The sequence below is a fragment of the Sinohyriopsis cumingii genome, chromosome 17 (genome assembly GCF_028554795.1).
Source record: "Sinohyriopsis cumingii isolate HCF-2022 chromosome 17, ASM2855479v2, whole genome shotgun sequence".
Lineage (NCBI taxonomy): Eukaryota > Metazoa > Mollusca > Bivalvia > Unionida > Unionidae > Sinohyriopsis > Sinohyriopsis cumingii.
The window spans coordinates 76,862,832-76,885,659 of NC_142977.1; the positions used below are offsets into that span (position 1 = coordinate 76,862,832).

Below are 22,828 nucleotides of genomic sequence, written 5' to 3' on the forward strand. Positions count from 1 at the left end.
GGACTCTTCGAAACTGAGTCTCAAGGCTGTGCTTTTGCACAATGGAAACATTCTTCCATCTATTCCAGTAGCGTATGCTGTCCACATGAAAGAGACATACGATAACTTAAGGCAGCTACTGAATTCCATTGAGTATAACAAGTACAGCTGGCACCTCTGTGGTGATTTGAAGGTAGTTGCCCTTTTAATGGGACTGCAGCAAGGATATACAAAATACATGTGTTTCTTATACGAGTGGGATAGCCGAGCAAGGGAAATGCACTACATGAGGAAGGAATGGACTCACAGGCAGAATGTAGCCATTGGAGAGAAGAATATCCAACACCCAGCTCTGGTTGAGGCTCAGAAAATCTTGCTACCACCCCTTCACATCAAACTAGGTTTGATGAAGAACTTCGTGAAAGCCATTGACCGGACTTTGCCAGCATTCCGATACCTGCATGAAAAATTCCCTCGACTCAGCGAAGCAAAGATTAAAGAGGGAGTTTTTGTGGGTCCTCAGATTCGAGAGCTTTTCAAAGATGACCGGTTCAACAACTTGCTGGAAGGTGACGCGAAACAAGCATGGAATGCTTTTCGCCTAGTTTCTACAAACTTCCTCGGAAATGTTAGGGCAGAAAACTATAAGGAACTAGTAGAAGACATGTTGATGAAGTATAAGAAACTTGGCTGCAATATGTCTCTAAAGATTCACTTCCTTCATTCCCATTTGGATTTCTTTCCTAGCAACTGTGGTATTGTTAGTGATGAACACGGCGAACGTTTTCATCAAGATATAGCAACAATGGAACAAAGATACCAGGGAAAATGGTCCACTACAATGCTGGCTGACTACTGCTGGACACTCCTCAGAGATGCTCCCGAACAGCTGTACAAGAGACAGGCGAAGAAATCTAAGATGTAGTCAATGACTTGATTTTTTATAGGTAGGCTATTACAGTTGACCTTTTACTATTGGAATGCATTTCGTTATGTAAACATTAATTTCTTGCAGATTACAAAAAAACTAGAGCCAATTTTGCAATTTGACTGTCATATTCGTGTTCAGCACATAAAAATTGATAAGAATTGACTAATTTTATTTCAGTAACATGACTTTTGTAAAAATTTGTTGTCCAGTGTAATGAGGTATTATCTCAAGTTTTGATGATGTTTTAATCACTCTTTGTCTCTCTCTCTCTCTGTCTCTCTCTCTGTCTGTCTGTCTGTCTGTCTGTCTGTCTGTCTCTCTCTCTCTACATATATATATATATATATATATATATATATATATATATATATATGATTACTTTCAATAATGGAGATGGGGCAATCAGGAAGACTCCATCCGAGTGTCAGACACAACACACAAAGGTTTGATCCCGTGGACCGTTCATATCCTTCACTGAAGCACAATTTAGGGTTCGTTCACTACAGTTTTTAACGACCAATAACTCTCGAAGTAAAAATGGCACATTGCAGACACTGATGGATGTAGCGTCGAAGCAGCAAATCATCAGTTGAAAATTGCCTGAACTTAGATAAAATGTTAGTTTTGCACTGAAGTATCAAGGGGAAACTTTAAATGTTATTTAACACAATTTAGCTGTCGAAGGCCGTGGTTAAAACGGAAATGTTGTTGACAATACACAACGTCCGAATTGTGTACTGCAGAAATCATAATGAGAATAATTTTAAAAAAATTAACAAGAACATCCACTGCTCTTGTCGATTCGAATCAGTACTACAGAAGACGCACATGTATCTAGGTCGATCAGTGCGAAACGGCCTTTTAGGGGATTCTTATCTAGTACTTACATATAATACAATTAATGCTTAAATTAATTATTGTCAAAGAATGTTCAAGTGACTAAATCTAGAAGTGTTTGCTACTTTCGACGCACATTGCTCGCAGAAGACGGACATAATAGTTCACGAGTCAACATATAGGTCACGTGTTAGCTAGGATACAAATATCATGCACCGGTGTTCCAAATAGGAAAAAAAGATCGTTCACATACAGGAATGTGAGAAAACTTCATCAGTTTCGAAAGAACTCCTAAATAGTAAATCTTATACGTTAAGTGCATGTTGACGAGTGCGATTTTGTGTCCGCCAAGTTCAGTCATCAGAATTGCAGATACTGTGTGAGTAAAGTTCTTTCGCGTATTTACAATTGTAATTTTTGTTAGGTATTAGATAGATAGATAGATAGATAGATAGATAGATAGATAGATAGATAGATTGTTCATGTACATACTTGTATATTAGATGATATTTATTTCAATTACAGCTCTGCTACTCAGCTATGAGCATTGTGGGCAATTCTTTTCAATACGTTACCCGGTGCCATAGGAAAGAGGTGACGTATTGTATTGCTTTTCACTACACTAAGTAAGATCGCATATAACTTTTGACAAGATTTTCCAAAACCCGACTTTGTTCATATATTCAACGATCAGTGTTTGAAAGCTAATGTTTGTTTATGTTTAATGCTTCTGCAAACAAATATAGGTTGTCTTGGTCTCATAGGTGAAAAAATGGCATTTCATTGCAATTATATCTGCACTTCTCCGGTACGAGGACTAAGTAAACCATCATTAAACACATTTCCTAATATTACAATAGATATGTGAAGTGTGGTATTGCTTTTCCGCATAAAGTAAGCAAATCGGATACTATTTTTGATAGGGTATTAGCAAAGATTAAGTACCAGGATTACTTAGCAAGTCAATTAGGAATGAGCCATGTGAGTACTTTGACAGCAGATAAAATATGACATAACTCATTTAACCACCTTTATGTATAGTCTATAATTTAATGTTGAAATGCTTCTGCTAAAGTTAGTTGCTAGGGAGTACCTATATTTTCAGCTATTTATTATTAAGCAAAACGATGTTTTTCCTCATTACAACGTGCCTTAAGTTCATGCGAGTTTGTAGTACGTCCAAATATTACTCCGTCTAAGGTCATTTATTTGTAAACATGGATCTGTTTAAATTTATTCCATTAAAATAACTTAACCTGTGTTCACTGTACTTTAAAGGCTGTGTCTTTAGTTCAAAGTTTGTGGCGTTTTAATATATAGCTTCAGTGCGCAACCTAATTAAGACGTCTTCGTTGAAATTAGATAAAAATACTCTTGGTATTTTTACACACACACACACACACACACACACACACACTTTCTCAGTGTCACTTACACACACATACACACACACTATATATATATATATATATATATATATATATATATATATATATATATATATATATATATATATATATATATATATATATATATATATATATATATATATATATATTGCATACAAATAATGGGTAAGGCAAATGGTAGTCCTGTGGCTTCTTCATACGCTTTCCCTCTCATGGGTAAATTAGGAAAATATTTTTTTCAAAACGAAAACTTTAATCCATCTATTTTGGTTTAGATTTTTAGATGACATCGTAATGATTTGGAACCATTCTTCAGAAGAACTGAAAAAAATCATTGATTGCCTAAATCATTTTCACCCGACGATTAAATTTATTAATACTGCATCTAGTATGTAAGGTTCATTTTTAGATGTAAATGTAATAAAAATATTGATAACAATATATCTACAAGTATTCATGTCAGGGAAACTAATATCCACTTATATGTGGAATATTCTTCATGTCATCCCATGTCATGTTAAAACGGTATACCATATATCCAGGCCAAAAGATACAGAGAAATTATTTCAGATGATTGCCAATTACAAAATTCATTGAATGAATTAAAAAAATATTTCAAAAATAGAAATTATCCTACACATGTACTTGATTCTGCGCTGAAGAAAGCCCATAATCTTACTCAACATGACGGTTTAAACACAGCAAAATGTACAATAGAGAAAAATATAATTCCTTTCACAATACAATATAATTCTTCATTATCTTATGCAGGCCTTATAATTAATAAATATTGGAATCTCCTAAATTTATTAAAGAAAACCAGCTTAACATTAGTTTGCAAAAATAAACCAATTCTTGCTTATAGAAGACCCACGAATTTTTGCAAGATTTTAAAATTAGAACTGAACAGACAAAATAAAAAAGATATTTTTCATCATCTAACTGTAACAGGCATCGGTGCACTCAATGTGTAAATCTAAGGGCAATTACTTCTTTCAGTAGCGCCAGTATAAAAGAGGTATTTTCTCTACGTTATAACTCTGAGTATCAACGGAGTTGATTGATTTGATTACTGTAAACAATGGAAAATGCAAATTGTTGGACAAACCCTTCAACAAGTTTCTAAGAGAATGAACAGTCATCGCTTTCATGTAAAAATTATAGAGATCTTCAGTTTTCCTCTAATAGTTTAATATATTTGTGTACCAATGATCACTCTCTACTCGATTTTTCTTTCATGCCAATATGTAATGTGCATGGAGACATGAATAGAGTCATAAAAGAAAGTTATTGGATTCATAAGTTAGCTAATTTACATCCTAATGACCCCAATACCAAGGCACTATATAAAATTGTATAAAATCTTATTAAAAATCAATATGTTGTATGTCCTTGATAAAAAATATAGTTGTATATATGACTGTCTCTATTTTATTTTATTCTTTTACTGATTCAGGTTTCATTAGAAACTCGTGTATCATTTCGGTCCTGTCTCAAACACACACACACACACACACACACACACACACACACACACATATATATATATATATATATATATATATATATATATATATATATATATATATATATATATATATATATATATATATATATAATTGTTATGCTGATGCATATCGTTTATGACGTTACGTAAATGACGTAATTGTTATCTGAAAATAAGAAGACATTTGTGTTGCTTTTTTATGCCAATTCAAATTAAACGTGTATTCAGTAATAATTCAAGAGGAAGTATTTTTTAAAATTATTTATTGTAATTAATAAGTACTTATTGACATCGGATTAGCATATTATTTCTGAATTATTAATAACTCATTCGAAGACATTCCGGATTGCATCACTGTGGTACATCAGGACATCCAAGACTATAGAAATTCATTCGGAACATTCTAAACGTTGGAACTTATGATAGAACATTTATGACAATTTAAGAACTAATTCAAAATACTCTATGGGTCTTTTGAATTTTCACTTTGCGTTGTAAAGAGATACATACTTGGCTTTATTCAAACTTGTTGGTTTTGCTTCCTTTTGTTAAATAGTTTAACACATGATATTTGTAACAAAAATTGACGTGTTTGTGCTAGTCCGGATCTGAATGTCTTTAAAACAGTTAAAAGATATTAGAATCTGTCATTGATATTTACATTGGCCATGAGTGTTACCAATACACATATACAAAAAACAACTAACTGCAAGCCAAATTTAATCCTATAAATTTTCATAAATCTTACTATTGTAAACATAAGACAATGGGTCGGCAACCATTTTGTTTGGTCAATAATTATCGCATTGGTAATAAAAGTTCGCCCCTTCCTATGTGGTAATAATCACAGGCAATACTTATTTTCATGACAGATTACCTCTAACATTGGGCTTCCTGTCAGAAGCGTATTTTGTCATTTCTTAAAAATACGAACTATATCATTATTCGGCTCGGAAACCTCTTTTTATTACAAAAAAGAAAAGAAAAACGAAATGTCGTATCTGACAAAATATATCTGAAATTTACTTATAAATTGACACATAAAGAAGACAATCTTTCGCCATGCGTAATACTGGCGCTTAAAGTGCATTTAGATATCTCCATCTCACATCCGCATCATTAGTAGCAACCTCTGGTACAATCACACTAAAATCGTATAAAATATGGACAGGTCAGTATGACAGCAAATATATTATATTCAACATTTATAAATGTCTTAGTAGGAGTGTGCTAATATTTGTACGATAATTAAAACAGTTCTAGTGAATACCTGACAGATGATCGCATAATGCTTGCTTCAACGGCATTATCATTACTAGAATATTTTAGTGGACTGTTTGCATTGCAAGTTATAATGAGTTCATAGTGCTCGTGTCTTTGCAGTGTATCAATACTCCTGTTATGTTTATTTAATTTAATTGTTCGTTAGTTTTAAATTTTGTTTATTTCATTACATGTTATTGTAATGTAGCATTGTTTGCTGGACTTGACCTTATCCAAAATCGAATTCATTTCTGCTTGACCTGATTGGCTTTGTTTAAGTTTTGTTTTTTTCATTTATGCAAACATCTAAAAAAATAGCTTCATTATACTCTATGTGTATGAGCTCATTAAGCAATTTATTATTAAAGTAAACAAGAAATTGTAAATATATTGACCAAGGTAAGATATTTTGGAGATTCCCACGTGAACTGTATTTGTTATTATGTTGTAAGTAAACAAGACTCATTAGATCATACTAGAAGGTTATTTTCCATAAGGTAATGGTTGCTTTTAGAAAATGCTAACGTGACCGAGGTCAAGCAGAGAACTATATTGTCTTGTAATTTTGAGCAATTTAACAGTTTGCTTTAACATCTAGCACATTAAGTTAAGATGTGTTATGTTGTGTCCAGTTTGGGCTGAATTGTATTTTCTTCAAATTATTGAATTCAAATGATTATTTTCTCTGGAAATACAAAAGTGCTCTGACAACATTCTTGGATAAAGACATTCATTGGAATTTATACTTAATTCAAACCTAGAATAATATTTCTCTGATTTAACAAGAGACTTTTGACACATCAGAACTTCACTGACCATAACAGACACGTCATCACCTTTAATTTTAGATCTCTTTCGGACTTGAACTGTGTTCTATTCAGGGCTTTTTATTACTAGGACTTGTGTCTTTAGTTCTTGGATTATAATTGGATTTAATTCGCAATATTGTACGTTCTTTTTCTCATTTTTCACATTAAATATCCTAGGGAAATAAATTATGTGTTAAATTTTATAAAGCTTGTTGTTTTCACTCTTTTATTATTACTTTTTTAAGGGCATAGAATAGTAACACTCCAAGCTAGAAAATGACGAGATGTTAATTTTGTTGTTTGACCATGCCAGACTGCCTCAACATTGATTTCTCATGCTTTATATTCTCTTCTACTAAATGTCCAGTCGAGTTTTTGTGGCTGGCGCGTTTCGCATTGATTTTATTGGAATCGTCGCTCAAGTCATTAATCATTTCGTTTCATTCTCATTGATAGTGAAGGTAACACCTGTCGTCTAACCTCTGAACAATTTGGTCTTGGTCATGTCTTTGCAAATTAGGCAACGCTTGTCTTTACAGCAAGATATTAATAAATCTGTGGATTTTTAGGTCTAACGTATGAAACGTATCAAACGCGGGAGAGTCATACATACATACATACACACACACGTATATATATATATATATATATATATATATATATATATATATATATATATATATATATACACAAAAAATACAAATCATATGGCGAATAACAGTCCTTTTAAATGCACTGGATCCAGCAAGGGATCACGTGTGTCAGGGACTGATTAAGATAAACTGACTACGAACAGTGCAAAACTAATATCCAGCTAGCCTAAAACACAACACATATACAAGACAAACAAATAAAATAGACAAACCGTTGTCTTTGTAAAACTTTACATGACTATGACTTGTTGCGGATGCTGATAGATATTTTATATTGACTTTGAAATCGTTGTCTTTGTAAAACTTTACATGACTATGACTTGTTGCGGATGCTGATAGATATGCTATATTGACTTTGAAATCGTTGAGCCAAAGCATCATCTGCTATTTTAAACGTAGCTTTTACAATTCTGCACTCGTATCACTACAATATCTGCAGTGTGGCAGTTTATAGTGATGTCTTGTACTTGGGCATCATGCAGGGGACGTCTTGAATATCATCTCCCACCCAGTTACATTAACCTGACACCAGCCCGAACAGCCCTTACACCAACCTCTTAATGCTGAGCGCATATATCTAGCACAGTGACTAGAGAAAAACTGAACATGAGAATGTAATTTATCTCATCACGTGTATGGTCTGTAGCATCCAGTACGTCGGAGAAACTGAAAAACTACACAAAAGGGAACGACCTTCATAGATCTGATTGGATGACAATGAAGAGGTACAAAAACCCAGTCGAGGATACTTCTTCTCCCATGGCCACACTTTAGTGATATAACTATTGTAGCAATTGCTCACAGTCGCAAATAGAGTTCCCAAACCAGGAAAGAAAAGGAATCTTACTGGATACGCCACACTAGAACATTGAAACCAAGCGGTATTAACCAAGAAGACTAGAAAAAGATAGCCATTCAAAAATAAAATTACCTGTTTGCATCCGGCATGTTCTCTTTTCAATGATTCTCTAAATTTGCTTATTAGTCACCCAATAACCTATAATTACAACTACAATAATGAAATATCCGGGATATAATTTACGCATACATACATTTACATAAAATAGTTGACCTTTTGGCTCATCGATTTCTAGGTGAATATAAAATATCTTTCAACATCCGCAACAAGTCATAGCCATGTTAAGTTTTACATAGACAACGGTTGGTCTGTTTTATTTGTTTGTCTTGTCTATGTTTTGTATTTGCCTTTGAAAAAGGCTCATTACGAGTCGAAAGCGCTGCGCTTAGGCTAGCTAGATAGTAGTTTTGCACTGTTCGTAGTCAGCTTATTACACACAAACAGCTTATTACACACACACACACACACACACACACACACACACACACACACATATATATATATATATATATATATATATATATATATATATATATATATATATATATATATATATATATAATGATCTTACGTTTCTTGTTTGATTTCTTCTTTTTTCAAAATTGCCAAAAGTGACTGCAAAGGAGATTATATAACAACAAGAGGAGCTCGACAACATTTAGTGTGGCGAAAGCGTGACACTCACACACACACACACATTATATATATATATATATATATATATATATATATATATATATATATATATATATATATATATATATATATATATATATATATATATATATAATGTGGTTTTGTTTCTTCTTTTCTTCAGGAGTGCAAAAGGTTGACAATGACCGTTATGGAAGTTATGAAACTTAAGGAAGATCTCAGGGGGATAGTGGGTCGAAAGCGTGCGACGTCTGTCTGTGACATTTGTTGTGGAGAGGACTTGTGCAACAGTGTGCCATGCACTAGTGTCAGAGGTATCTCTACAGTCGATACTTTACACTGCTGTAAATTGCATTGTCTTATATTATTTTACGATATGTTACATTACCGTACTGTGATGGAGTGGTGTTCAAATAACTACCTTTTTAATTGCATCGAAGGTTACTGGTAATGCAGTTTAGTATTGGTGGGTAAGGGATGGTACTATGATTTGGAGAAAATGGCTACATATTATGATCATAGTTATGTTCCATGTCATTCATTAAGTGCCGATAACACTTACCAGCGTGTAAAAGAATAACTAGAAAGTCTTACCGTTTTGTCCACAGGCTGATGCAATATACAGCAATATATTGTCTGTATGCACTGGGACCACTACCGTGGCCTAAGTGGTTAGAGCGTCCGTTCCGGATGAGGGAGGTCGCGGATTCTTACCTAGGCCGAGTCATACCAAGGGCTTATAAAATGGTACTAAGTGCTGCGTCGCTATGCGCTCAGCATTAAGAGGTTGGTGTTATGGCTGGTCGGCCTGTTGTAAGGATAATGTGACTGGGTGGGAGATGATGTTCAAGACGTCCCAAGTATGATGCCCCAGTGCTAGACATCGCTATAAATTGCCACACTGCAAATATTCTAGTGATAAGAGTGCAAAATTGTTAAAGCTACGTTTAAAATATCCCAGTCACCGCATCCACTGGATGCATTGAAGAAGAAATATCACCGGAACCTAAACATAATGCATGTAGTGGCAAGAAATGTATTTAGTATATAACTTTAAATATGTCACTCATGCGAAATCTTCTGCATCACAATTGGTAATTTAGTATTTCCATACTTTAATGATTGGTCTTGAGTTTAAATCTTTAATCACTTTCTTAGTATTCTCGCAATGAGTTCAAGCCAAAATGTACAAAATGAATGAAAGAGATTGGATAGTTTCAAGTTTTTCTCTCATGAAAGTATATGGAAATCCATCCCATAAATACAACAGTCACTAAAACACCTAGTTAAAAAAGGGGTTGATTGTGAGGTGTATATTTACTGTTGTTTAACAGATATAAGAAACGCTATGTGAAGAACAAGAAACTTCAGGTATGGTGATGGTGATAGTGATGGTAAGCCGTCAATGTAAATAATTGATATGACCAGCTTCAAATTATGTATACAGTTAATGACCATAATAGTACCAAGTTAAACATGTTGCTAACATTGGCCCGTGCATGGTGTCTGTGTCTATAGACCTAGTTCGTAATGGGGAAGCTATTATCCTTGTCATATTATAATCATATACTAAGCATTAAAAAAATGTTGAGATAGTAAAAATGATAGCTGCGATGGCCATTGTCTCTTTTGAGTACTAAGCCGTATTAAATTCACTTGCATATGATAGAAGTTTTCTGCTATTAACATCTGTGAAAATAGTGTTGTGTCTGAATTGTATAGCGGTAACACACCAATTCACATCTTCCTGCTTTTGGTTTTCGTACCTGTCTCCAGAGAAAACATTGGTGACCTATCATTGATCTGTGAATTTCTCTCGTTTCCATAATTTCTTTCCACTGAAATGACCACACTATGACAACTTAGTTGCTTTTGAAGTTACTTGATAGATAAAGTGGAAGATAATTACCAGGCCCAACCCACTCGCATCTATATAAGTAACTGCTTGGCTTGGGACATTTCATTTAATTACCATTAAGTGATATATAACCATAAATAATATACTTGTTTCTATATCATTTATTGGACATCACCCGTGTTATGCTGATAAGTAAATATTTTAATGGGTGAACCATAATGTCTACCTGCTACATTAAAACTCTTTCTTATATCGTGCTTACCAAAGTACATGATATCTATGCAAATGACTACACTTTACAACGATAACACTTAAATTTTTCCAGTTTTAAAATGTCACACATATAACAGTATTAAACTAAATATTGATCACACATACAAAATCCACTAAAGCACCGCTAATATGTATATACCTAATCGAATAAATAAGTGTCAAATCTTTCCGAACAGGTGTTGCATCTTGTTTAGGAGTTCAGCACGATAATTATAATGCGTTATCTCAATTCTATCTACATGTAGTGATCCATTACGCATAAAACGCAATATCAAATTGCCCATTTTAGGTGTTATAAATACTTTTCCCTCAAAAGACATTGTACTGCAGATACCAATGATATATCTTTTTCAAATACATGATGTAAAATATTCAACCTAGTAAGTAAACATGATATTATGCTATACTGCAACCACCCACCGTGTCAAAATTATTTGCATTATAAAAAACGCGTACAGCAGTCGTTCTCAACTCTTTTTTTTTCTACGACATGATTCCCACCTCCTTTTTCTGCGACCACCAATAGGATCTTCTGATTATTTCGGGGCACATTTTTAGCAAAAAGAACACCAAATAAATATTGTTCCGATGACTCTAAACGACCCTACTGAGGAGGCTCTGTGACACTGATTTTGCTCGCGACCAGAGGATGCGATCCGCTGCTTTAAAGGATATTGCGTGACATACTGGACTGACGGCATGCCCTTCAATCTAGGAGACTGGAGGCGAAGACGAAGTTACAGAAGTGACTGCTTGTGAGGTCCAGTTTGCTGACGAAGTTGTCCTGAACGCCATATCTGATATGATAATGCAACACAGTTTTAGTCTCACAGTCAATATTAAGGAAACAGGCGATACACCAACCTAAACCAGGAAAACATTATGTAGAGGCCACCATCATGGGCAAACCCAAATGGCAGTGGATAAGTTCACCTATCTCGGTATAACACCATCACGTGCAGTCTACATCAATGATAAAACCAACGCCAGAATTACTACAGAGGGTGTGACCTTTGGCACATTAAGTCCAAATGTGTAGGAGCGCAGAGGGACCAGTCTACCAACAAAAACTCAATATCTACAAGGCCGCTTAGTTTCCGACCCAGCTGTATGCTTCCGAAACCTGGACTGTGTACATACGCCATACAAAGAAGCTGCATCATTTAAATATGGGCTGCCTTAAAAACTGAAGAGTATAATATGGCAAGATAGGGTCCCAGACACTGAGGTTCTGGCACAGGCAGGCATTCAAAGTATCCACACTCTGCTGATGAAATCACAGCAGAGACGAGGTAGGATGTCAGAAGAGCGACTACTAACGATGATCTTCTACTGCACGCTGAAGGAAGGAAAACGATCATATGGTTGTAAGAAGAAACGCTTGAAAGATTCCTTCAAGTTATCACTCAAGCACATCAACATTGACCCGGAGTCTTTAGAAGATCTCACCCACGACCGCTCTATTTGGCGGACTCGTGTCCATACTGAAGCTACAGACTTTAAACGGAAAATAATTGCAGAAGTAATGCAAAAGCGTGAGCAGCGTATATCTCAGAACTCTAGCACGTCCTCTATTGTTCAAGCAAGCTAGGTTTAGTGTATAGATTTGCTATCACTGATGTCACGAATTGTTGTTCAAGAAGTTGTGCTTGGGTCAAAGGATCGCTCTTAAAGTGAGTTTCTTTATCTTATTGTTACTTCCGTTACGTTGATCATATTTCCTTGATTAGGAACTGTATTACTTCTCCAAGTCTCTGTCAGTCTCTCTCAAATGCATTTATTTTCCACGATACTGTTCTCTACAAGGCATGGAATTGATTTCTTTCAATGTAATGTACTGAAGTGTGTTTCCGAATTCCACCCAGTGAGACACAATATTTGTGATGCAAGATAGGTTAAGAAAAAATTCGATGAGATACCACCAAGGAAATTCGTCTAATGTTTTATGGCGTTATATGAAAGATATTGACCCAATTTTTGAATTTTTTAAAATTAGTTTTATTATTTTTTATTTGTTATACCATTCACAGAACTTAAGCTTCTTTACATTCTTTATGTTTTGTTTCTTTTAGTACTTCATATTTACATTTAGGTTGGAACATTTTATTTTTCAAGAGTTTTTCTTATAATTCTTCATATTTACATTTTTAGATCTTAAATTTTAATCGGCAGCATATAACTATTATCGTCCTGACGTGTCGTTAAACGCTAATGCATTCATACCTTTTAATGAATTTTAACATCTTTACATTTTATATTATTTTTTTATAATATAGTACTTTATTTCTGTAGATTGATCTGCAAAGATTTATATTCCTAATTGTTTTTGTACAATTATTTATATATACATTTTTAAAACGTAAATTTGGCTCGGCAAAATATAGTCATTATTGTGCTGATGTGCCGGCAATCGCTAACGCAAACGCACATTTGCATCAACGAAATGTACTGAAATATTTTCTCTTTGTATCTAGTTCTTCATATTTTGTTTCATGATATAAAATGTCTTTCAGATCGCCTCTACTTGTACTACAAACAAGGCAATCTCAACAATGACACTTTAGCCATGCAGATGCATCATCCATAGAGCAATAAAAATGTCAGGAAATGATGTTTACATTGCAGATGGAGTACGTCCTAAATGATAGTTTATACTTAGACTTTTAAATAAGCACACGTGAAGGTAATGGCAACTGCCACTGTTACCTTAGCATTGAAAAGCTTGCCATTAAACACTAGATTTGAATGTCATCATTGTTTGCTTATCATTGCTATTTTCAAGACTTTTTGTTACTTAAGTTCAATGCACGATTGCCTATAGTAAATAATAATCTTTTATGATTGTTCTCTCTTTGAACAAAATCTTTCAATAGAGTTTAAATAATCTTTGATCCCAGCTCTCTTGTCGGATGGTCCAGGAGCCATCACTCCTGTCCGTTTATGGCAGTCTGCCGAAGTATCCCTCAAGAGCCCCATTGTTCGCTGCAGACCTGTTGGTTCCGAATCTTTGGTCACTCACCACGAGAATACTATCGTCCTCCTATCCAACGTCATCAACAACAGCATCATACAGGTTATACAAAAACCCAAAGTGTCCTACGACTACGTTGTATATTAAGTCATTTCATCAGAACAAATATACGAGATTAGTAAATAAGCAGGTTTGTACACGATTCTGTATCTAAAATATTAATCGCACACAATTTTAAGAGGTAGAACATTTTCTAATCATCTGATACATACAACGTATAGATGAATTCAATTCAATTCGTCTGATCGGTTATAAAAATGGCAAACTTGGAAAGATGTGTGTAATAACATGGCATTATATGGCTTTGTCTCCCTATCTTTAAAAAGTTAGAATAACTACTGGTGAATTCAGTATATCAACAATGTATCAAATATCGTGCAGCATTAGGTGAATCAAACTGATCATTTTGGAATAATTTTAAGATATAAATAGATCACTTGCTGATAATGTTGTGCGTGGAATCTAAACTCAATACACTGTAGTGCAGGCATAATTCCGTCACAAATTGGATACATAAATTTAACAAAAATACTAGCTGCATCACATTCAGCATAGAATGTAATAAATATCTAGAACACTAATCATTTCACGTTAAATCATTGTTTAATGAGTAACTAAGTGCATACACTTTTTAATCTATTCTTTCCTTTTGATTTGACCTAAACGATTAGAGCCTCCTGAAGATATTTCTCCTGTCGGGTTATTTACTTAACCTGACATGTAATTGTACTAGTACTGCTGTGTAAATCTACCACTTACCATTCTTCATCATACAGCCGATTTTCAACTTTTTTATGTTTCGTTTTTGGAAACTTTTTAATAGACATTTACGGGATATGAAGCAAAAACTCGTGGAAACATTTTAACAGGCAATGGCTCTAGCAAATATGAACAACTGCCGTTGAATGTTATTGATCTGTTCTAAGAAAATATATTCATATTTAGATTCCAGAATCTGAAGTTATATATGATTCAGCACATATCTGTATTCATCTCTTACTATTGATTCATTGCACGTTAGAGCAGTAGTTAATTAAGCAAATTGTACAATTATTCTGTAGAGTTACAAAAACGTTAGAATTGTGTTATTAACACTCAATAATACTATTAACACTCAATAATAATATGAACACTCAATAATATTTTTTTCGTTGTTGCTATTAGCAGTCATTCCATGTTTTGGTTTGTTAATATAAATTTGGAGGTCCTTAAATCCATCTGAAATTTAAACAGCTTTTTTATATCTCTGACGTAATGGAATATATTGTTTTCTGTTCATTTGAAATACTGTAAACGACGACTTCAAAATCCATCCACGGTCCATCTCTGTCATGAAATGGATAATATTCGTCTCTCAAGTTGCTACTCAGCTATGATGAAACGGTCCATTTAGGTAGCAAGCATTTAACAGTTCACATTCAAACAGCCATTTGTTCGAGATTTGCAAGTTTGAACTACATCATTTATAGCTTCGAGGTTAGCGTTGAATGTGTTATCACAATAGACATCTCCTGTGATGGAAGATTGTTTAAAATCTCGTTTGCCTGTATTTTTGTCTAAATGTAGTCTTCAATATTTTCTGTGTGTATCAAGCGATTTGTTATCTTCATGTATCTGTTGTACCCATCAACTAACATTACATTCATCATTACATGTTCATTATCGTTTTTTGAATAACTAGATATATGTTCAATCCTTTTCAACTTTAATCATAGGTTACAATCTCATCATTTGCTGTATACTAGCATGTCTTTAATAGCTTCTGCAACAGGAACAGATATAGTTACACCAAACCCACTAATAGCTAGAGAGATAATAAATCTCATTTCTATGCCTGCAATTCCTGAACCAACAACTACAACACCGACATCTGAACTTATGCTGGCTTGTATAAACGAACAGCTGATGTGCCCATACCACTGGATAAAGTAAATGGTAAACATCCTAAACAGCTACAACACGCTACCTAACCTCCACCCAGTTTCAAAACTTTAACTGTTTTATACACGCTTTCAAACAGTTCTGTAATGTTTGACCTCCTTAACGAGGTCATTCTGTCTTTCGAATATCTGTATCAGCCTTAAATTCCTTCACTTGCTTTGTAGGTGATAATATTGGATGCAGTGTTGGTGCCCTGGTTAATTTTTGTCTCTTACCTCTAAACCTGAAATATATGGTAGAATCTTATTAAAGTTTCTTCATTCTAGTCGTATCCGTGTTCACGCAAAGTCTAAGTCTGGATTATCGTTTACTACAAATGGCAATGGATTGTGATAGGTGTTGATAGATGTTATATTTTAAAACTTAACATTTTATTTAGTCAAATATTTTTTCTTCTGTTAGTTCTGTACCTCATGCAGTCCGTCTTCTCTCTTCTCTTTTCACCAGTGTTTAACATTTTTATACCTTTTTCAGCTTATTTTATTCTCCAGTATTTGAATTTTCCTGTTTCATAAGTACAATTACATGTGGAAACGCTCAGTGAGTCATCTGGTGTATTACTTTAAATCCTTAATTAACGGCATTGTGTTCTTCCAGTCCTTTATAAATCAGGTAATTATTTTCCCTTATACACCTCCAATCGGTATTAAAGGAAATACTAAAATTATTGTAGATTATGTTACATTGTTTCAAATCTAAATCATTATTATTAAAATCAAGAGGTTCATCAGAAAATAGCAGTTTTAGAGTTTTCCATTCTGAATGTAGACTCGAAAACTATATGTTTTTTTTTTTTCAAACTCTGTTATACTTCGTCTAAAATTGCTAACAAGTTACCGCACATCCTGATGTTGCCATCCATACTGCTGGTTTAATTGATTTTGCCACGATTTCATATCATAATATGCTCGACAGCCGCTCATTGTATAGGTTTAAAGTTATCTATAAAATGTTTAATGGTTTGTACATAGTTACATTCTGCATAATATATTTCATCTCCCTAAATACATTTGATATGTCAGTTTGGGTAATTCTAATTATAGTACAAGTCACATGGGTCATGTATGCGCATTTACTCATTTTAAATTAAATATAAATTGTTCTTGTACATTTTAACACTAAATGTATTTAACCAAAGTCTATTCTGTCTTGAATTTTGAAAGCTCTGCACCTTAACGGTCACAGGAAACTTCCAGACGAAAATTATCTATCGCTGTGGACTTTTACAATGGTGGAGATGTACTAATCTTGGGTCAAAATAAGAGCGCGTCGAGTAGAATCGTCACAATCGAGGGTAGTACGAATTTGTTTATCAATAGTTTATATGTGACATAATAGCGCGTGACATTCAATCCAGAGAATGTTTTGGATCACACATTTAGGTTCATATCGTCCAAAGATATCTACGTTCTTTAACATTGATTATGCCATATACACCTATCGTGTCGTCAAAATAATGACTTTTAAAGGAATATGGATGGATATGAATCCAAATGAAGCAAATACTTGCCACTTAATGGTATGTATAATCAAATTCTAAAAAATGACAGTCATTACTGAAATAGTCGGTGTTGAATGCCTACATGACCCGTGTGACTTGTACTACAGTCAATGTAATGCATTAAACTGGGCTGCTGGACGAGCATAAGATGTAGTGTGTGCGTGTGTATTTTGGATTTTTGTATCACTAGGATGTCTGCAGTGTGGCAGTCCATAGTGATGTCTAGCACTGGGACATCATGCCGCAGACATGTAGCATGATGTCCCACCCTGTCAAATTATCCTGACTCCAAGACGACCAGTCATAATACTAACCCGTTAATGCTCAGCACCAAGCGAGGCAGCTGTTAGTACCATTTTTGTAATTCTTTGGTATGACTCGACCGGCGGTCAAACCGCGACCTCCCGCATCCAAGGAGAACGCTCTAACCACTAATCCACGGGAGCGGTCACGTAGTGTTTGAGGGTATCTTAAATCTTATATCCATTATATATTTCATTCTAAAGTTCTATTTTTCGATAAATCTTATAAAAACTGTTCTAACAATTTACTGCAGAATTCATGTATTTCTTGTACATGTTGTTTAAAAATATTACAACGTCACAACGTGCAACAGAGAAACACCGACGGATGAAATGGGAGAACAGAATACTAGCAATAAGTTAGATAAAGCTGCAGTTACAATAGAGGCAATGAAAGAAATGGAGACAATAATCAACAGGAAACTACATGTGAATATGGAAAATAGTAAATGGAAGTTCAATTTATTTGCTAAAAACCCAAGTTCAAAGTAAATATAAGTTAGCAAAAATGTCACAGTTAGCAAATGCGAAAAGTCTACTGTATATGGATAATCTTTAGAAAGCTTATACATAGAAGCAGTCTGCTTTTCTAGACTGAGTGAAACGTGGACAGCAATGAAAGAAAGAAAAATATATGAAAGGACCTTATAAGTTTCATAGTTCTTAGTGCAATACATCCCATTTATTCCATTATCCTTGGCACATACAATATGTTGAACGAAATAATACATTGCACTCATTTGTGTTTTGATAAACACAGAATCCATTAAATGGTTGTGATAATACAGTTTATAATTCCTAAGTGATGATTGTTTGATAAGACAGACTGGGGCATGAGATTTTTTCAGAACCAGCTTAACTGGACTGTATGGGTGACGCACTCTGAGTAATTTTATGAATGGATTTATTAGATGAATAATTGCAAATATTAGTCAAATCAGTTTACGGATTTCATAGTCTTATCATATGGAAAAACCGCTGTCTGACAAATATATATTAAATATGTCGGATGATGATGTATTTAAATCTCGCAACAAAAGCATCTATATGAAACAACATAAATTGCTCCGCAAACATTATAAACTTCAACCACTTCAGTGGGGGCCCCGAGTGGTCTAAAACGCTCACCGTTCCGGATCACTGCCATCTCACTTCTGTCTGCGTGGGTTCGAGTCCAAGGCTTGGCTAGCTTGGGTACGTGGGAAAGCCTGCCAGTAGCTTCTCGTGGGTCGGTGGTTCTTCCCTGAGTTTTCCAGGGTTCTTCCTCCACCAGTTATACTGGCACCATGTATAGCCTATCTTGTGCTGAAAAATGGCGTTAAACCTTAAAACAACAAGAACAACCATTTCAGTGCAAGGGGAAAAACCCCAAATGCTTCATCGGTAACGGACCAGGAGAAATTACAACTGTAAACCAAGGTATTGGGAAGTGTACGCATTCTATTGTGTAAGCTGCTGGTAATCGTTAACTTTGGCGCAGCAACTATTGGATACAGGTGAACATTGGCAGTTGATGAAATGCATCATGTGGCACAGAAAGATGAACTTACTGCCTGAATGTACTTCATCTGCTAGATAACTGCGGTATAACACACGAGGGGAATATGCGAATGAATTAAGTTCTTATTAGTCTTTAGTTTGGGTACACAAATACAAAATACAGCATTTAGTATTCCGCCTGCTTTGAAAATATTAAACACATGTTGACACTATATAAATTATTATAGTTACCAATGTTAAACATTAGTTAATATTTTAAGAACACAAAATTTAACAATATTGGTCATTGGTCGGATGATCGCTCAATCAAAATATATGACCGTGAAATTCGCATGCATATGCATTTTAAAATGGCTTACGAACATGTAATACCACTGCTCACATTAGTTATTCCTTTGATCAAAAGTGAAATAAAGGAACGCACTCTTGCTAAAGGAAGCACTATTACATAATCAGTTAGAAGAGAAAACAATAACTAAGCCAGCATTTTATATAACCAGCTCCTTAGTCTACAAGCAATGCCAGTTTGCATTACTGCTCCTAATCAAAAGGTTCCTTCATGTCATGCACATTGTAGTACTGTTCGCGCGTAGGTTGCAGGTCGAAACACTCCGTCACAATGTGCTTAACAGTGAATGTGGGAATGGGTTATATAAGTATGTCCAATTCGAATTCTTGCAATGACTATCTCCAATCTACGGATGCTTCTGTAGGAAGGAGTCCATTCTCCTAGAGTTGGCTTGATTGCAAGAAGTTTGTTATTCATTGCTTCATTCTATGATGCCTGCCACTTCTAACGTAAGGACCTTTTGGTACAAGGTTTAAAATCAGTATACGGTATTTTGGTGTGACACTCAACAAGAAGGCAACCCGATTTCATTTTTTTTGACGCGTTTTGGTGTACCACTCGATCTTTTGATTGTCTTTTCGATCACAAACGGAGATAGTGCTGCAAGCGGTTTTGTGGCATCTTTAGATTTTATAACCATGAAGCGTGGAAAATTACTCCACACTACATGGTTCATCATCTGGCAGTGCATTTATGTTGATCTTTGTTTTTCATTTTCCATGTTGGATTGTATAAAATTCAGCACCCGTGCTCCGCGCCCACCATGTAGCCCAACAAGGGGACACTTTGCAAGTGCCAGGGATACACAGATACTATACTCAGTTGATAAAATTACCTTTGATTGACCCTTGAAGCCACCGCCTTCTAGTAAGTCTTCTAAGACTTGGAAAAGGGAAAGATAAAGGAATAGAATGTAGGGGCAACGGTGGTATCAAGAAAGATGCAAGAAGAAACATAAAGAAGGTGAGCGAGTAAATAAAGACTTCCTCGGGCTCGGCGTGATCAGCCGATTTGTCGAGACCGGGCCGGTCTAGAAGACCTAGGGGCCAAAGTAGTGTATTGCATCGGGAAGCCTCTGTTCAACTGCCAAAATCCTTTCCTTCCCCGACACGGGACGCGACCCACGGCAAACAGGTTGCCTCTTCTTAGTTGATTGATATGACTCACTCATTAAGATCTTTCCTTCTTAAATTGATACACGGAGTGCATATTCATTCATCTTCTACACACTAAATATGTTCTTTAAGAGATTGTTTACAGACTTTTATATTCTGTAGCTTGACTTGTTCAGTCATTCATTAGGTCACACTTAGAACATTGAACTGAAGCAAGCAATTTTTTTCCCCTGAAAATAAAGGATATTTTGATTGTTAAGTATTTTCAAGTTTCTAAAAAATGAATTCTTCGTTTTATTTACCTTGCAATCTACGTGTATATAAAGACAGTTATATTTGTTTTGCTAGAGCAATTCGTATTCTTATTTCATCATAAAACTCATATGTGGCATTAATTACTGCCGCAGTAAACGTAAACTTTCAACTCTGTTAGATCTATAGTAGGCTTACAATAAGGAAAGAATCTTTGGTATAATCCTTGTGCTACAACTATATCTATTACATTTTATTCGTATCTTGTGAACGAACAAAATCATCAGTAACAATAGCTTACAAACATATTGGGCTTATAATTCATGGTTATTATCTAATTGCAACATTGCAATTCAGATGTGTGATTAGTCCGTTTGGTGTAAAGAAAGTTATCTTCGAGCAAGTCTTCACCACATGGCGACACCAGGACACAAAGTAAAGGCTGGTTCGAGATTCACTCACACAAACAAATGCCAATGATTGAACCTACAATTATACAGCAGAGACACGTCTAGATTTTCGGTCTTTAGAAGAAAGTCAGGCACAGCGCAAATCAGTACTGAGTCAATCTTTGGCACGAAAGACTTTCCGCAGCTAAACAGGGACTATTTGTAATTGCCAATATACAAAAGTCAACAGTTTCTGACTCCGCTGCATGTGTTGCATCCTTGATACTATTTGGAAGGGCAATGTCTCCAAAGTTTACATCTTTCCCTAGGTCCATTCTATTCACGCGTCTTGGGACTCCTTAAACTGAGACTGCTACACTGGTTCGGAGTCATGTACTTAATGCAAGATGTGTTTATGACACAATCCATTCGTGATAACAAAATTGCCAATGCTAAGAGAATAGCGGTGCGCTCTAAAATCCGTTTCAAAGACGTATGCATGAGTGATATGAAAGATTTCACCAATAGCATTGACAAATGGGATACACTGTCATGCAAGAGATAAGTGACGCCGCAAGCCCCTGTCTGGAGTATGATAGCATGCCGAACAGTAGCTGGGCCAAGGATGCAGCAAGCATCAATGCATGACGCATTGAGGAAGCCAGTTTATACCTAGTTGTGTCACTTTCAGCGGGCCCTGTCATTGCAGATATGACGGGGTCCCGAGTGGCCGAGTGGTATAAAGCGCTCTCCGTTACGAATCACTGCCATCTCACCTCTGTCTGCGGCGGCTCGAGTCTCGGATTCAGCCAATGTGGGTATGTGAGAAAGCTTGCCAGTAGCTTCTCGTGGGTCGGTGGTTCTTCCTCCACCATTAATACTGGCCGCCATGTATAGCCTATCGTGTGCTGAAAAATGGCGTTAAACCCCACAACAACAACAACGACAGCAGATATGACGTTTTAGTCACCAGAGACAATGTAGTTCACATGAACAAGCGGCTAATACATATTCATTGTTACTCAAACAGACCATTGTCAAACTTGGTACATACATAATTATACTTGAAGGACAAGTCATATTTTTCTATTTTAATGTTGCTTCCTAAATTGTGTAAGAAGTCTGAGTCATTACGAAGACCACGACAAGCACAACATTCGAAATGCATATACACCTCTCATGCATGACTTATGCAATTGTTGTGGCACCGAATTCCATTTTTATGAATGGCCAGTTTAGAAGAGCACATGAAGAATTTTCCCTTTTAAATGCGTGAAGGCATTGACCACTACTCTTTGAATATAGGGCCGAAACGCAAGTAACAAGCGCATCTTTAATGACCTAGTTGTTTTAATTACTGGTATCTGGATACTATATGAAAGGAGAATACAGTGAAAGTGTTCATACTGTCAGACA

The 22,828-nt window shown here is 35.2% G+C and overlaps 1 long non-coding RNA gene across 1 annotated transcript; it reads left to right on the forward strand.

Annotated features, from left to right (window-relative positions):
* The first annotated feature begins 2,276 nt into the window (after positions 1-2,276).
* On the forward strand, positions 2,277-13,784 carry LOC149779273 (uncharacterized). The gene is made up of 3 exons (XR_016415386.1): positions 2,277-2,341; positions 9,065-9,215; positions 13,546-13,784. It is a non-coding gene; the product is annotated as an uncharacterized LOC149779273 (long non-coding RNA).
* The last annotated feature ends 9,044 nt before the right edge of the window (positions 13,785-22,828 follow it).